Consider the following 17,105-nt stretch of genomic DNA (forward strand, 5'->3'; position numbering starts at 1 on the left):
TTAATGACTCTGTGATAGGTTTTGTGTGTGTGTGTGTGTGTGTGTGTGTGTGTGTGTGTGTGTGTGTGTATTCATATTTTTGTTGAGCCACATGGAATAGCTAAAATTTTCTACTGATTAAGGTTTATCGAGATCACTGGCCTTATTGGTGCTCTGAAAATACATTTAGTTTTAATCTATTTAGTTGTCCTCATTAAAAGTATTAATATGTAAATCAAACCATCATGCTGTATGCCTTAAATTTATATAATGATGTATGTCAATTATTTCTCAATAAAACTGGAAAAAAGAATTAGTATATTGAAAAGGTTTTTAAAAATTATCCTTAAGTACTGAGAGAAAAAAACAAACTTGATCCTTTTGCCAGAATTAACAAAAACCAACCTTTATACACCATTCCATGTTCTCCCAATATCTTAATCTTACCTGACATTGAATCAGCATAAAAATGTAAGAAACACCAAAGTCATGAATTTGCCTGATATTGGCAAATTATCAACTTGGAAAGGGGGATGAATCACCCTGGATCCCATATGGGACCACATAAGACCACGAGGTTGAGATGAGGTGTGATAAAAATCTAACCAACCCAGAATCTGGGCATGAAGTAGACAGTTGTAGGGTTAAAGATTTTAGACCTATTTGATTTTATGTACTTAGAAAGGTAGAGGTGGTTAATCAGTAGTTATTAATATTATATTTACAGCAAAGCATACATACGACCGTAGTTCTTGGCCCAGGACGGCTCTGGGGAGAATCCTTCCTCGCCTCTTCCAGTTTCCCGTGGTTCCGAGCATTCCTTGGCTTTTGCAGCTGCATCACTGTAGTCTCGCCTTTGTCCTCACGTGGATTTGTCCTCTGTGGGTGTGTCTTCTTCTCTTCTTTTATAAGGACACTTGTCTTTGGATTGAGGGCCCACCAGGATGGTCCAGAATGATCTCATTTCCAGATCCTTAACTGATGACAAGTCTGCTGTCATCTTTATTTATTTATTTTTTTTTTTTGCGTTATGCGGGCCTCTCACTGTTGCGGCCTTTCCCGTTGCGGAGCACAGGCTCCGGACGCGCAGGCTCAGCGGCCATGGCTCACGGGCCCAGCCGCTCCGCGGCATGTGGGATCTTCCCGGACGGGGGCACGAACCCATATCCCCTGCATCGGCAGGCAGACTCTCAACCACTGCGCCACCAGGGAAGCCCTGTCATCTATATTTTTGTTCCTTTTTATATAATACCTTTTTCTTCTCTGGCTGCTCTTGAGATTTTTCTCTTTATCATGTGTTTTCAGAAATTCGGTTATGATTTGCCTCACTGTGTTTTATTGTTTGTTTGATTGATTGTCTTGCTTAAGGTTTGTTGAGCTTCTTGCATCTATGGGATTCATCAGACTTGGAAAATATTTGGTCATTATTTCCTCAAAGATGTTTTTCTGGCCTCCCCCCACTCCTCTCTTCTCTTTCTGGGGTTTCAGTTAAATATATGTGTGTCAGATTGCTTTGCATTGCCCCAAAGGATCACTCAGTCTTTATTTTCATTTTCTTTCAGTCTTTTTTTTTTTTTATCTCTGTGCTTCATTGTGGATAGATTGTATTGCTATCACTTCATATTCCCTGGCCTTTTGTGCCTAATCTGCTGCTATTCCTATCCAGTGAATTTTTTTGAAATAAACTTTTATTTGAGAAGAGTCTTAGATTTACAGAAAAACTGCAAAGATAGTACAGAGTTCCTGTATACTCCTCACCCAGTTTCCCTTATTGCTAACATTTTACATTACTGTGACACATTTGTTACAGCTAATGAACTGACGTTAGTATATTACTATTAACTAAAGTCCATACTTTATTCAGATTTCCTTAGTTTTTACCTAATGTCCTTTTTCACCTCTAGGATGCCACATTACATGTAGTTATCATGCCTCCTTAGGCTTCGCTAGGTTGTGACAGTTTCTCATACTTTTTTGTTTTGGATGCCTTTGAGAGTTTTAAGGAGGTATTTTGCAGAATGACCCTCAGTTTGGGTTGGTCTGATGTTTTCCTCATGGTTAGACTGAGTGTATTAGTTTGTTTTTTTTTTTGCTGTGGTAATAAATTACTACAAACTCAGTGGCTTAAACAATACAACACAAATATATTACTTACAATTCTGTAGGTCAGAAGTCCGACGTGAGTCTCACTGGGTCAAAATCAAAGTGTCAGAGGGCTGCATTCCTCTCCGGAAGTTCTGGGGGATTGTGTGTCCTTGTCTTAGCTTCTAGAGGCCACCTACAACCCCTTGGCTGGGGGTCCCTTCCTCCTTCTACAAACCGAGCAACTCTCTCTGACCTTCCGTCTCTGACCTGCTACCATCGTCACATCTCTCTCTGTCTCTGGCGACAGAACAGTAAAAGGTCTCCACTTTTAACGACTCATGTGATTAGACTGGGTTCACCCAGATAATCCAGGGAATCTCTGGATCTCAAGGTCCTTATCCTTAATCTCATCTGCAAAGTCTCTTTTCCCATAAGGTAATATATTCTGGGGTTTAGAATATGGACATTTTGGGAGCCAGTATTCTGCCTACCACATTGTAGTTATGGATTTTTGATACAAAGGCCACTGAGTCATTTTCATTACATCATATTAAGGGTTCATGCTACCAACATGATTTATCACTGATGATGTTAACTTTGATCACTTGGGTGAGGTAGTTTGTCAAGTTTCTCCACTATAAAGTTATCTTTGCCTCTATTTCCATACTGGTCTCTTTGGAAGGAATTCACTAGGCGCATCCCACACTTAAGGGATTAGAATTATGCTCTGCCTCCTTGAGGGAGTAGGACCTACATAAAATTATTTGAAATTTTTCTATATGCATATTTGCATTTATTTATTTATTATCATTGATTTTTATTAGTATGGACTCATCAATATTTCTTTTATACTTTGAGTTATAATCCAATACTTTTTCTTTCTTTCTTTTTTTTTTTTTGTTCAAACTCTCTCAGCATAGGTCTTTCATTTGGCTCCTTTGTTCCTTTGACATGCCTCCATCATTTTGTTTTTTTGAGAACTTTCTTGCTTTCTGTATATTCTCTGCCCCAGCTCTAGAATCTCATTTCTCCAAGAAGCCCTGGTTTCTTTTATTGGAGAATGGATTTAGAAACCAAGATCTGGTTCTGGGTTCATCCAGTTAAACTTTCAGATGGTGTACTTTTTATCTTAGAATTTTCATTTATTTCTTTTTGATATCTTCCTTTTCTTTTTCTCATTAGGTTCATATTTTCCTTTAAATATGTGTTCACAATTATAAGATCTTTAAAAAAAAATCTTTGTCTTCTACTTCCATCATATCTGGCTTTTATTTGTATCTATTCCTATTGCTTTTTATTTCTTGATTATGGGTCATGTTTTCTTACTTCTTGGCATGTTTAGTAATTTTTTATTAGATTTTAGACATTGTGTATTTTATGTTGCTGAATGTCTGAATTCTTGTTTGCTTGATTTTTCATTTTTAATGAGTTTTTGGATTTGTTTAGGCAAATAGTTTTACTCGCATTTCAGCTTTATCCCTTCAAGACCTGATTTTAATTTTTCTAAGACATATGGAAAGTAGCCCCGCTCCAGCGTTTGTCCAGCCCTACCAGAGAGGCATAAATGGCTTGGCATCTCCATTCTGCCTGTGGGGAATTTGATCAATTCCAAGGTCTGTGTAAGCTCTGGGAATATTTCGTTTACCATGCCCCAGTCATTCTTTGTCCAGCCTTTTGGAATTCTGGTTTCCACATGCCTAGTCCAGAACTCAGCAAACGCTAGAGGGGACCGTACAAATTTCTGGAGCTCTTTTTCTGTGTAACTACGTCTTTTTGGGAACTCTGCCTCTCAACTTCCATCTATCTAAGCTTCTCTGATGTCTGATCTTTGTTTCCTCAGTTTCTTCCCTGCTTCTATTTGGGTCCCCCCATTCCTGCAGCTGCAGCATGGAAATCACCTCCAACAGAAAGCCCAGGGCTCACTTCATCTGATTCCCTTTTCTCAAGGATCATTGTCCTGTGCTGCCTGAAAAACTGTTGTTTCATATGTTTTGTCCAGTTTTCTAGTTGTTCACTGCAGGTTGTCAAGTCTAGTCCTTATTACTCTTTCATGGCCAAACTATCCCTTCCTTTTTTTTGTTTTCCCCCTTCCTTTCTTAATTGTGATGATGTCTTGATATAGATCTTCACATCATATCTTCATTTACATATTGAGTTAGACATTGGGGTGCCTTTTAAATTTGGCAAATCATGTCCCTCAAAATTTCCTGAGGAATTTTCTTACGCCTCTACTAATTTCCTGTCCATGGTTATCTCAGTTCTCATCTTCTAAAATTTGTACTAGATACTGGATCTCTTGCAGTGAGTATCCATTTTTTATTATTTTTTCCTATTGTCCATTTCTTTATTATTTTATTATGCTTTATATTGAGATTTACTTGATTTTATCTTCCAGTTATTCTATAGAATTAAAAAAATGTTCCATCATATTTTTAATTTCTAGGAACCCTTTTGTATTCTCTAATTGTTCCTTTTAATATCATTTTTTTCTTCTTTTGTAGATGTAATATCTTCTCTCACATCTTTAATGACATTAACATTTTTTGACATTTTCTTTCCTGCACCATCTTTGTTTCCTCTGAGTTCTTTGTTCTGTTTTTTTTTTCATCATGGTTATATTAGAGTGTCTCTTGGCCCTTGAGTGTTCACTCTTAAAAGTAAGGCACCAAAAAGCTCACCTGACCAGAAGCTCAGCATACATGTGTTGGTCTTATACACTGGTGGTCTTCACTGAGGCAGATCGGGGGACCAGTTGTTGTTTTTACCGAGGCCCTGCAAATATCACTGTTTACAAGTATTTTCTCTGGGGTAGCACCCTCCAGTCTCCTCTCTTGGAATTTTATTCTGGGTGTTGGTGTTCTGGGTCTGAGCAGTAGAAAAGAAATGGAGATTTCACTCTTCCACACACAGACTCCCTCAATTCTCTTGCTTCAGATGGAATTCTACCTCTGCTCACCTCAGAGTCTGGAGGGAGAAGAGAGGTCAACAAACTGCTTGGGAACTGGGTGGGGGTGGAGAACTGGAGGGATCAATTTAATCCTGCTGCCCCCTGCCCAGTTTTTCCCATTCCTGTGCTTTTCTGGGTTCTATATGGAAAAAGTAGCTCACTTCTCAACTCCCTTTGCAGCCACTAAGGTTCGACCTTCCTTCTCTCTGCTTAGTCTTTGATATTCATCTTTCCAAATTCTCTCTCCATGTACTGTGGGCACAGACATCTCCTAGTTTCCGAATGATGGATATGCATTTCTGTTACCTGTTTTCCTTGATGTTTCTTGGTGAATTTGGAGAGAAGGTGGTTGGGTGGGTATGTCTTTATTCTGTCATTCTGAAACCAGAGTCTCCCACATTTTTGTAGCAGAAAACAGCACTCTTATAATTCCTTTATTTTTGTTTCATTAAAGCCTAAACTTGGAGATAAATTAAATTTTAATCTAATCTGAGCTTTATACTGGCTAACAGGAAGAAATGAAGTATATAGGAAAAGGGTTAGAGGTCATCAAACATCTAGATAAAACACTAGCTTAGTGCACAGGTGTTTTGCCTACGTGATCTGAGCATTAGATTTTTTCTTCTTCAGTTTTCACCAGCTGTCTGGTATCATGGAATCATCATAGCCATGTAATTAAAGTAACTTGTGAGCGGAATGCTGATTTAACAAATAACTTGAGGCTACTCTTCTGTACATGCTGAACGTGGCCATGGACAGATGCACTACATTACATCAGCCCGTCTGCTGATACACGCCCTAACCTAAGAGCGTCCAAGGAATTCACATCTGCAGGCACTCATCTGGTGACTGTCACCTTTCGCTTTCATTCCATGGAATCAGTTAAAGTATCCCAAGGAAATAGTTCTCAGCCTATAGTTTTAGAGGCCAAAGAGCTGCCTTAGCGATCTTCTTAAATGCACATATTTCTTCCACATGTTGGATGTAGGAGTCTTTCTGCCCCCATATCCACTTTTTAACTGAAAAAACTAGTTTCCTAACTATACCAATATATTTAATGTATAATTCAACAAAATCCCTTTGGCCTAAACACAGAACTGGCATGGACTGTAGGACCAGATGAATTTGTTAGATGGGTGTTCTGTGTGGGATGAGAGGACATTTTAAAGTCTGAAAGCTTCTGTGAAGGATTTTTAAAGCTGGCTATTAAGTATACACACACACACACAAATCTATTTTTAATTTCTCATTTATTTATTGTGTGAGCATTTTTTTTATTTTAATTTTTTTTATTGGGGTATAGTTGTTTTAATTGCTTATTTATTTTTACCCTATTCTTTAAGGTACAGCTCAAATCCCACTACCTGCAGGAAGCCTGAGCCGTTCTTTGGTATCCTTACTACGCTTCGTTGTTTACCACGTGGAATCATTTATTTTTGTGCTTGACTGATGAAGGTGTCATGCTGATGTAATGGGCACCTATCACTCGGTGAATCATCCTCAGAATAGGTACAGAGAAAACTGGACTAAGGTCCCTCCTTGTCCTGAGGCCACTGAACTGATATCATGGACATACAAGTAATGCTGAACAGAAACGCACACAGCACCTTCTCAAAGTGTACTCAGGGGGCCAGACTCCAGCAGCTGCTTGCTTCCCTCCGGTGAATGCATCCAGCCTGCCTGGAGGGGAAGCCGTGTCGCTTTGTAAGATGCTGTAGGAGAATCCATCAGGGTGAAGCAGAGAACCCTTAACAAGAGCAGGGCTCAGGCTGGCATGAGAGCAACAGCCTTTATTCCCCCAGCTTTACACTTCAGGAAACTCCTCCTTACCTTTCAGGTAGCAGATATACACAGAAAGGGCCACGACGGGCCTTTCCCATAGGGAAAGCAGGAGGCTCTTATAGGGAAGTGAAATGCCAGCCTGCTTAAAAGTGTCTCCATCGTGGGTCTATTAGGTGGCTCTGGGTTAAAGCACTCTTACCAGAAGGGCCCTGAAGTGACATAAACATAGTGGACACTCAAGAAGAGTCTATTGGGCTTCCCTGGTGGCGCAGTGGTTGGGAGTCCGTCTGCCGACGCAGGGGACGCGGGTTTGTGCCCCGGTCCGGGAAGATCCCACATGCCACGGAGCGGCTGGGCCCCTGAGCCATGGCCGCTGAGCCTGCGCGTCCAGAGCCTGTGCTCCGCAGCGGGAGAGGCCACAACAGTGAGAGGCCTGCGTACCGCAAAAAAAAAAAAAAAAGAAAAGTCTATTGATAATTATCAAGGGCAGTTTCTCTCTCTTTTTCTCTCCTTCTCTCTCTCTGACACACATATAATACCAAGCAAAACAGAAATCAGAAATCAAAGTGATTTTAATCTTTCTCTTTAATCTGCTCTGTATTTCCAAATTTTCATTTTGTTTTAAAATTAGCATCTTTTTCCTCAGTACAAAAATAAATAAAGAAAAAAATTAGTAGCTCACCTGTCCTTAAGGTGACCATTATTAACAGCTTCATATCTACACCTTTATCCTTTCAAATTCAAACTTTTTTCGGGGTGTCCACTGTTGTCTTTGCAAAAAGGAGATCAAAATAGGAACCTTTCTTTTCATCTTTATCTTCATTCTTTATAATACATCCTGGTCCCCTGTCCAGAACAACAGATATTCTTAATTTGTTCTTTTTTATTGGTGCATAACATCCCACAGAATGGATCAACCCCAGTTTATTCAATCATTCAGTTATCAACATTCAAGTTCTTTCTGATTTTGTCACTACAGAGAAGTCTGTATTGCTCTAATATTCTTCTATAATCATGTATTATTTATATTAGAAAATATCATTTAGACTATAAAAATAGATAATTACTATAAAGTCAAGAAACAGATGCTGAATGAACAGATAAATGAATGTATTAAAATGTTACCTGGGAGTGGGGCCACATGCCATTTCTATCTTGAAATAATCATCTTTGCACTGTGGGCCCTGACTCCCAACGTGGACTGCAAATGCCTCAAGATCAGGAAGCAGGCCTCTTTCTTCCTCATCGCCTCCAAACTGCTGAGCACGGTCCTATGGAGGGTGGGCAGCTGCAGGCCCACACAACGCACTGAGCCCTCATAGTGTCTTTTGAAAACAGCTGTCTAGATTTCAGAATGCAAGTTTCCCACGTGTACGATGTTATAAAATGGTGTATTCCCGGGCCAGCCCACAAACTCTTATTTTAACCCATAATGAAGGAAAACTATATACTTTTACCATCATGGTTTCTTATTATTTCTGTGGGAAAAATGTTCTGAATTGAGTTTCTGCATGCAGAGAATCCTCCTCTACTGTGTGTGTGTGTGTGTGTGTGTGTGAGAGAGAGAGACAGAGACAGAGACAGAGACATCCTACCCTTTACTGCCTTCAAATGAGTTGTTTTCTCTCCCTTCTGCCAATCCTGTTATATGTGGAAGTTGAGCAAGTAAAATAGGAAATATGATGACTAAATGTGGAAGTGCCAGAAAGAAGAAAGGCAAAAAAAGCAAAAATTTAACATAAAATTTTGATAATTTGCTTAGAGTCTTCATTCATGTTTGAGATCTAAGAATTTGAATTTGATTGCTAAGAATATAGTAATATTCTTGCATACAAATGAAATGAAACTACAAGTAGAAGAGATTCTTTAGTTGTTATAGATTTCTCCTAAGTCAAACTTTTTCAAACGGCATATTTAAAACATGATGTGAATCAAAGCAAAAGCTTATTTAAATATTAATAATGATTATGGAATGTATCACTTATTAATAGCCATTGATCTGGACACACATTAGTTTGTTTTTATATGTTCCTTTGGAGAGTCCTGTTTGGAGAGTCATTAAAAATGAATATTTTGATAAAATTAAAAACTGGGAGAAACTATATAGCATTTGTAGGAAAAAATTATCTTCTACACAGAGATTTAAAAATTCTTATAAGAATGTAGTGTAAAATATAAGATGTATTAACCAGTGCTTTGTTTTTTGAAGTCCCAAGGATAAAACTAGCTAAAACTTACAAGTCGGGCTTCCCTGGTGGTGCAGTGGTTAAGAATCCGCTTGCCAATGCAGGGGACACAGGTTCAAGCCCTGGTCCAGGAAGATCCCACGTGCCATGAGCAACTAAGCCTGTGCACCACAACTACTGAGCCTATGCTCTAGAACCCGCGAGCCACAACTACTGAAGCCCGCACACCTAGAGGCCGTGCTCCGCAACAAGAGAAGCCACCGCGATGAGAAGCCCACGCACTGCAACGAAGACCCAACGCAGCCAAAAATAAAATAAATTAATTAAAAAAACCCCTTATAAGTCCTTTACATAAAAATCATAAGCATATCAAGAAATAATTTTCTGAAATCACCTATAAAAATATATTAAAATGTTTACATTAATAAAAGGAAAATCTATTCTTAAAAACGTTAATTTTTCAAAAGGAAAAAAATCACCCATAGTTCCATCCCTCAAAGACAACCACTATTAATGTTTTGATGTAGTTCCTTTTCACCTTACTTATATGAACATCTTTAGGGTGACCTTAATGTACATATAAAACTTTGTTTTCCTTTTACCCTCAATGGAGCATACATTTCCTGCTATCTTACTTAAGTTCATCATAAGCAGAAATACCAGTAAGAGTGTATATGTGGTAAAATATTTGTAAGCATTGTGGAAAATGACAGGGCTAGGGTAGCGTTCCTCTAATTTCTCAATGAGGGAAAAGGCTTGGTCAAAAGTGTCATATAAACATGGCATCAACCACATACATTGTGAAACAAGTCGTCATGAATCTGTTGGTTCTGCATCCCTGAAAAGATGAAAAGTTCTCATCAAGGTAGGAAATAAAAACAAGGAAATATGGAGACAACCTGAGCAACTCAAGTGAGGGTGAACCTACAATGTTGGCCCCTTCGCAGAGGCTGGCTCCGCCCAGCCACCCAGCGTGAACTCACCCATCAACCCTCCCTCGGGTGTCTGTTCCTGGGTCTGCGTATTTCTTTCTCTCCTTCAGTCTTAAGGTTCTTCACTTATGGTTTGTCGTGTTTTCTTTCTTATCTCCAGTTATAGGAAAATGAAGCAAAACTAACTGCCAGTAGTATTGGTGGCTTTGATCTTTCTTCCATTTTTTTTTAAAGCAACAGAACCTTTTCCCCAAATGAAATCTTACGCAGAACCTCAATATGTATAACAGGAAAGAAAGTGATATTTTTTTTTTGGTTGTCCGGAAAGAAGTGGTGCTAAAAACCCAGCATCCACAGCTGGACATTGACAAAATATATGGTGGGCTGTTTAAACCAACATTTGCTTTCAAATTACAGAACATCCAAGGCAAATCGTGAAGTTTTACTTACGCCGATTGTTCTGCCAACAAAAATTCAGTTTTGTGGAAACTATTTATTATACACAAGGGGTTTCTGATGGAAAAGAAATTTGAAAATTTTTAGAAATCAAAAAAAGAAATACATTTGAAACCATTAAATTTTGGAATGAATGTTGATTTTGTGGTGACACAATCTCTGAAAATTATCATCATTCACTCAAAACAGGAAAATAGCACGTGCCTGGAATCCACAGTTGAATATATCTTCTTTTTTTTTTAAGGGAAGTTTTTATGGGGATAGGGTAAAAAGAATGAAGTAAAAATTTACTTCATTTATTTGTGGAGATGAAAATCAGACAGAAAGTTAAAGGGAAAGAAATACCTTAGGAATGCCAAAAAGAAATGAAAAAGAATTAAACTGTTTCAAAATATCCCCAATGCATTGTTTCCTCAACAAATTCATCATGTAATGAACTGAGAGGTCAGTGCAAGAACAGTTACAAATTCTTCTGAGAAATACACAAATTAAGAAATCCTTGCATTTCATTGATGTTGAGGAGACAGTTGGGAAATTTATAGCGTGACCTTTTAAAACCACAGAACCCTTCAAAATCTTCCCATTGATCTTAGAATAAAATCCAAAGTCCTTGATCTGGCCTCTGCCCACCTGCCTGTGTCCTTCTTACCCTCATTCAGAACTCTTAAGTCACATTCACCTTCTTTTGGTTTCCAGAATATGCCAGACCCTTTTGCTTTTCATGGCCTTTGTGTTCAGTCTTCTCCCTGGCTCGGGGCTTCATCACACAATTGATATCAGTTACGTGTTGAAGTGTGTCCCCCTCAAAATTCATATATTGAAATCCTAATCCCCCAATACCTCAGATTGTCTTTGCAGATGTAATGAATTAAGATGAGATCATATTGGAGTATGGTGGGCCCCTAATCCAGTAAGACTAGTGTCCCTATAAAACGGGGAAATTTGGATACAGACACACATCCAGGGAGAACACCACGTGAAGATGAAGGGAGAGATGGAGTGATGCTGCTACCAGCCAAAGAATGCCCAGGATTGCTGGCCAACACCAGAAGCCAGGAGGCAAGGAACAGATCCTTCCCCCATAACCCTCAGAAGGAGCCAACCCTGTGGACACCTTGATCTGGGACTTCCAGCTTCCAGAACTGGGAGGCAATGCGTTTCTGTTACTTCCGCCACCTGGCTTGTGGTACTGTGTGATGGCAGCCCCAGGAAACGAATACAGTCTCCTCTCCTCCAAGTTTTGGCTTAAATGTCATTTTCTCCTTGAGAAACCTTCCTTGACCACCTAGATCCCCCAGTATTTTCTATCCAAAGTCGTGTTTGTTTCCCTCAGAACACGGATACAAATCTTTAACTATTTTCTTGGTTTGTTTGTCTGTCTGTTGACATCACCCCCACTAGAATGTAAGCTCCAGGAGAGCAGGGGTTGGTCTTGCCTTGTTCTTACCTGAGGAGCACGGCTAGGAAATGTCTTGGAGTTGCATCCAGGAGAAGGAGGCAGCGCCGAGAGGTGTACGTGCACCTTTTGGATGTAGTGGAGATGAAACTTTCTGAGGAAGTAGGAGTATTTAAAAATACTGTCAATCCTTTGTTTTCTGACTCTTCTGTCTTTCTGATTGGCAAACTTCCAAACATTTTCCAATAGGATAAGGTGTGTTATTCAAAATGCTCAGAAGTTTTGGGACAAAGAGAACAGACTGAACATCATCAAGGTTCACATGCTGTGAATGAGCTTATAGGGAAATGGTGGAAGCTGTAACAAAACTTCTTCAAATATTCAGATTCAGCGAATTATGTGGTTTGCTGAATTTATGTTACAAACTGGAAATTTATTTTTAAAAAATTTTTAAATTTTATTTATTTTTGGCTGCGTTGGGTCTTCATTGCTGTGCACGGGCTTTCTCTAGTTGTGGCGAGCAGGGGCTACTCTTCATTGCGGTTCGCGGGCTTCTCATTGCAGTGGCTTCTCTTGTGGAGCACAGGTTCTAGATGCGCGGGCTTCAGTAGTTGTGGCATGCGGGCTCAGTAGTTGTGGTTCGTGGGCTCTAGAGCGCAGGCTCAGTAGTTGTGGTGCACAGGCTTAGTTGCTCCGGGGCATGTGGGATCTTCCCGGACCAGGGCTCGAACCTGTGTCCCCTGCATTGGCAGGTGGATTCTTAACCACTGCGCCACCAGCAAAGTCCCTAAAATATTTTTAATACTTGAAACTATTATAGTAATTTTTTCTAAAGAACCTCAAGGCAAGGCTATAGGCACTTTTTCCTTCTGACTTTAAAAGCACTACTTTATAGTTTATTACCTTAGAGAAATAATGAATATTTCAAATCCATTTGGGATGAGACAGAGAAATTATAGCAAAAAAAATTTTTTTTGAAGTTTTCAAAGTTGAAAGCCTTCCTTTTGGACGAGAAAAATTCACTCATCTCTCTCTCCCTCTCTGCCCCCATACACACACACACACACACACACACACACACACACACACACACAATCATCTTGGCACTTTTAAAGAGTATTTCTTCCCTTACGTCATCAAAAGAACAGGACAAAATTAATATTTGTTACTAAGGATTGGGCAATATATTGCTCAATTTAAATTCATTATTTTCAGAGAATAATTGCAACAAAATGCACCTCATTTTAGAGTTTCTAGCAAAATGGAAGAAACTGTTACATGAGGTAATAGATAAGAATTTCTCCAACTTGATGCCTATGGTCCCTGAACTTTGATTGATGGCTTTTTCAACATCTTTGCAGTTCTACTGTTTCAACTGCAATCTAATGTGGCTGTATATTTATTCAGTGTGGACTTCACAATGATATTCTTTGCTTTGTATTGGCCAACTGCTCTGGCAAGTGTGGAACACTCATTTTCCATGATTTTATAACCTCTGCTAAATTACAGCAGCATGGAAGAGAGCCTTGGTGGCCAGGACCGAAGTGGTACCAGAGATACTGTGGGGAAAATTAGGGCATCAACTGACAGACTGATGAGGGGGGCACTGATTTAATCACAGCTATAAATACTTAACCCTTTAGTGAGCATGCCATCATATTCTACATTCATAACTTTAATGTACAGTTGTAAAGACTGCGATTATAGATGGAGGTGACGTCCGAGTCATTACTAGGATGATACAATGGAAATTAACATTCCAATTTACTAGACTGTAAGAAAACTTCTTGAAAGGCAGAGATTTTCATTTGTTTTGTTCACGAGAAAAGTTCTTGGACATTCAATAAATGACTCAATAAATGATTCAATAAATTATTATTACTTGACTCAATAAAGATTATTGCTTGAATAATTATTTTATCAAACTATTCTCATTTATCAGAAAAATAAATTAAAAACCCATTTGAGAGGGGCTAACCTTGAATGTATCTTTAAGCTTCAATCATGGAGAGGTCAATTGCTGCATGGCCAAGTAACCAGTCCTTTCTCGACTCCCTCGAAAAGAAATGAGTTCTGATGCATCCAGGTAGACGGTCCTAGGATGTCCATCCTGCAGATGAAACATAAACATGCCTCACTCAGGAGCTCACTCTAGTTTCAATATACTACACTGCTCAAACAACATCTGTTGCTTTAGATCAGGTGTTTGGTCAGATTTCTTTGGTATGGCCAAGGCTGTTTTTTCCAGAAACTTTCAAAAAGGTTATATTTTGCTATACTGATCCGTTTTCCACAGAGATTTATGACTGTATGCATCTCATCAAAGGGCTAAAATATTTCTTGATGATGTATATCAATACACAGTGGATTTGGGGGTCAGATTTACATGTCTTCCAGCGCATAAGAACAGAATGAAATTCAGTCTACGTTTTATGAGTTTAGGGGCCTGGAAATTGGAAACATACCCATGTCCAGGGAGCTCCAGGGGCTCAGGAAAGGTGGGAGTTGGTGATGCCTCCCAGTTTCCTGGCTGGTTAATGAAGTGACAAATACAAGATGGTGGGGAAAGATGTTATGAGTTTAGTTTTGGACATAACTAATTTGTTGTACCCGAGGAACATCTAGAATAAATGCATCCAGAGCTTAGAAATTATAGATTATGGAGTTATCACCAAATAGTGATTATCTGAAGCTTTGGATGTGGGTGAGAGCGCTCAAAGAGAAAGCATGTAGAATGAGAAAATAGGAGGGGTGAGGACAGAATATCTAGAAACACCATAATTTAGGAGGCTGGCAGCAGAAGGGGAGCCAGCCGAGAAATAAAACAGGAGAAGGTTGTCACATAGGCATCAGGCAGTATGATGGGAATTATTAAATGATACAGAGACGCTGAGCAGATGAGGACTGGAAATGGCCCTTGAGAAAACTTACTAGAGGGACTTCCCCGGCGGTCCAGTGGGTAAGAGTCCGTGCTTCCACTGCAGGGGCCACAGGTTCGACTCCTGGTCAGGGAACTAAGAGCCCTGCATGCTGCGTGGTGGAGCCAAAAAAAAAAAAAAAAAATTACTAGAAGGAAATACATAAAAATATCATCAGGTCTATTCCTTACTGGTAAGATCGCAGGTGTCATATTTTCTTTTCAACTTTTCTGTACTTCCTGCATTCTGCACAATAGATATCAATTACATTTATATTAAAAATACTCAAAAAAAAAAACTCTGATAAAGTCTAAAATATGTTTTGAGAACCCAGGGCAAGGAACTATTAATTCCCAAGTAGTCGAGTGCCTCTGTGCTGGACACCATGCTAGGGATAAAACAACGAACAAGAGGATGGCTCTGTTGTTTTACCAAAAGGAATGGAAGCTGGGTTGACAAGGGAGGGGTGTAGAGCTTGTGGGGCACAGTAGCAAGAGATGGGGCTGGAAAGGAAGTTTGGTGCCAGATTATAACGGGCTTTTTATGTCTTGTCAAATAATATGGACTTTATTCTGAAGGCTGTGGGGAGATTTTTGAGGGGTGGAGTTTGGATTGCAATCGTGCTTCACCTGAAGTTGATTTTCTGCTTAACCCGGCTGTTAACCTGGATGAGCCCTAGTTCAGAAGCCCAGTTCTGAGGCCACTGCCATAGCTGAATAAAAGCCATGCAAAGGGGATGGAGGAGGGGCCAGGCCCAGAGAGATTTGGGATCAGCATCAACGGGTCAGTAGGATACTACCGATTGGATGTGTGTTGGGGGGAAGGAAAACATTAAGGACTACTGGGTTTTTAACTTGGGCCCATGGATGGTAAAGAGGGACAACTGTCCTACAGAGTTTGTATACAGTTACTCTAATCACCTATAATAGTCATTGCTTTACGAAATAAGAAAGTGGCTGGCTGGGTCAAATAGTATTCTATGAGGGGATAAGAAATAATGGTGCATGGGAAATCTATTTTTGAGACCACGGCCACAAAACAGAAGCGTAAACCCTCAGCTGTCTCCTCACCAAAAGCATTGAGATACTTTTCTTTTTCCAGTCCATAGAACTGAATACTTCTGTGACAAAGAGGGTGTTGGAGCTATGTTTTTAGAAAAGTGTTTACATATATGTAGCTCTGGCCTCTCAGGAAGGGACTTTCTGTGTCGGGGAGAGAAGTTTGGGAGAAGGCCAATGAAACTGCATGTGGGGGAAGAAACAGGTATAACCAGGTGAGAATCTATACTTTAAAACAAGGGACCCCAGAAACGGCAGATCCCAAGTGAACTGTATTAGTTTGAGCTAACACACCTTGAAGGTGACGGGTGCTGCCCCTGTATTCTTGCATTCTCTCACTCATCCCCATTTCAAGGCATTGAATACTGAGGCGTTAGGTTAAGCAACTTCACTGGGGATGCCCAGCTAGTAAGTTAAAGAGGCCAGATTTGAACCTAGCTGCATGTACTACAGTATAAAACCCCTCTCCTGGACCAGCCACATTAAGACATCTTTCAGGAAAATTAGCTCTCACCCTTGCCCATCTCATCCTGCAGGGAGGGAACTTCTGTTGCACACTCAGTCTGGGAGGACGCTGCTGGTGACTTACTAGAGGAAGGCCTTCCTTTTCGCCCCCAGACAGAGCTCCAGGCGGTGTCCCTGATGACAGCTGCCCTTCAAATGATTACACACTCAGCTACTGATAAGGGTTCAAATAAAGTTAAGGATGCGTTATTGGCCCAGTTACTGCACTAGTATCTAAGTAATGCTCTCTCGTCAGTTAATTGCTCCTTGTATTCCTTGGAAGTGGGCAGTGTTACAAAGTGAATTTTTATTCACTCAGAAAACAGGCTCTAAACACGGCTGACACCTGCCCCACCAACTGCATGGCAAGAGCTTTGCCTCCCCGACACGCCCTCCTCCTCCCTCCTTCCCTACCTTCAGGTGACCCTTAGGATGGAGAGTCAGGTAGGTACCTGCGGTCCCCTCCTACCGCCGCCAGCTTACGGCCGGAACCCAAGCTCGCGCCCAGTACCCCACCCCCGGACCCCCACTCGAGTGTGAGCGCCCGGGTGTGCGAGCAGCAGACTCACGCGCAGCCGCTTGTTGCTCCCGCTGCCGCGACGTGGGTAAGTGAAAATGAAATTGACTTTTCTGAGAAATGATGAAAGCGGCGCTGCCTGCCAATGAACAGCGGCGGCGAACTTCCGCACCTCCAGGCCGGGCAGCTCGCGCCCTCCCTCCGCCTCCACCTCCCAGTTGCACAAGCTTGAAACAAACACTGGGGAGGAAGGGCGGAGGGAGGAGGGCGGAGGGGGGAGCGAGCGAGGGACGGAGGGAGGGAGGGAGCGAGGCACCGGGAGGGCGGGGGGTGGGGGGATTTCCA

General features: G+C 40.6%; 1 long non-coding RNA gene across 2 annotated transcripts; it reads right to left on the reverse strand.

Annotated features, from left to right (window-relative positions):
• Nucleotides 1-6,244: 6,244 nt before the first annotated feature.
• Nucleotides 6,245-16,943, reverse strand: LOC132512690 (uncharacterized). 2 transcript variants are annotated; one of them, XR_009538273.1, is made up of 5 exons: nucleotides 16,813-16,943; nucleotides 14,695-14,793; nucleotides 13,742-13,873; nucleotides 7,476-7,639; nucleotides 6,245-7,226 (listed from the first exon to the last, which is right to left on the reverse strand). It is a non-coding gene; the product is annotated as an uncharacterized LOC132512690 (long non-coding RNA). The 2 variants fall into 2 exon arrangements; XR_009538274.1 differs by lacking the exon at nucleotides 16,813-16,943 and adding an exon at nucleotides 16,658-16,743.
• Between the last annotated feature and the right edge of the window lie 162 nt (nucleotides 16,944-17,105).

Source organism: Lagenorhynchus albirostris, chromosome 21 (genome assembly GCF_949774975.1).
Source record: "Lagenorhynchus albirostris chromosome 21, mLagAlb1.1, whole genome shotgun sequence".
Lineage (NCBI taxonomy): Eukaryota > Metazoa > Chordata > Mammalia > Artiodactyla > Delphinidae > Lagenorhynchus > Lagenorhynchus albirostris.